Source organism: Lathyrus oleraceus, chromosome 1, assembly GCF_024323335.1.
Source record: "Lathyrus oleraceus cultivar Zhongwan6 chromosome 1, CAAS_Psat_ZW6_1.0, whole genome shotgun sequence".
NCBI lineage: Eukaryota > Viridiplantae > Streptophyta > Magnoliopsida > Fabales > Fabaceae > Lathyrus > Lathyrus oleraceus.
In genome coordinates, this window is record NC_066579.1 from 386,770,511 (window position 1) to 386,771,483 (window position 973).

The 973-nt window shown below is 41.8% G+C and overlaps 1 non-coding gene across 1 annotated transcript; it reads left to right on the top strand.

Annotated features, from left to right (window-relative positions):
* Positions 1-649: 649 nt before the first annotated feature.
* Positions 650-756, top strand: LOC127116081 (small nucleolar RNA R71). The gene has a single exon (XR_007801066.1). It is a non-coding gene; the product is annotated as a small nucleolar RNA R71 (small nucleolar RNA).
* The last annotated feature ends 217 nt before the right edge of the window (positions 757-973 follow it).

Sequence of the window (973 nt, forward strand, 5' to 3'; positions counted from 1 at the left end):
TTTCTGGTTTAAGAATTCTTTATTGGTTTGCTGTTGAGAAGCTATGAAGTTCTCCATCATGATTTCCAAATTGGATTTCCTAGGAACGTTATTGTTAGGTGTAGATGGGGTCGGCTTTTGATATCCAGGAGGTATAGTTGGGGCTTGACTGGGAGCTTGACCTGGTGCGTATAAAGCATTATTACTTTTATATGAAAAATTAGGATGGTTCTTCCAGTTTGAGTTATAGGTATGCGAGTAGGGATTTCCTTGAGCATAGTTCACCTGCTCTGCTTGGATTCCTGTTAGGAGTTGACAATCTGTAGGGGTGTGGCCTTGAATTCCACAGACTTCGCAATTTTGAGTTACAGCAACCACGGTGGCTGGAGGTGATACATTTAAACTTTCAATTTTCTGGGCAAGAGCATCCACTTTTGCATTAACATGATCAAGGCTACTTATCTCGTACATGCCCCCTTTTGTTTGAGGTTTTTCTACCATTGTTCGGTCGCTTCCCCACTGATAATGGTTTTGGGCCATGCTCTCGATAAGTTGATAAGCGTCAGCGTAAGGTTTATCCATAAGCGCACCACCTGCGGCGGCGTCTATTGTCAACCTTGTGTTGTACAAGAGACCATTATAGAAGGTATGAATTACTAACCAGTCCTCTAAACCATGGTGTGGGCAAAGTCTCATCATGTCTTTGTATCTTTCCCATGCTTCGAAAAGAGACTCGTTATCTTTCTGCTTAAATCCATTTATCTGGGCTCTTAACATAGCTGTTTTGCTTGGAGGAAAATATCGGGCAAGAAAGACTTTCTTCAACTCATTCCATGTGGTGACTGAGTTGGAGGGAAAAGACTGAAGCCATCTTCTAGCTTTATCTCTTAACGAGAAAGGAAAGAGACGAAGTCGAATTGCCTCTGAAGTGACACCATTAGCTTTAACAAGATCAGCGTATTGGACAAATATGGATAAATGAAGGTTTGGATCC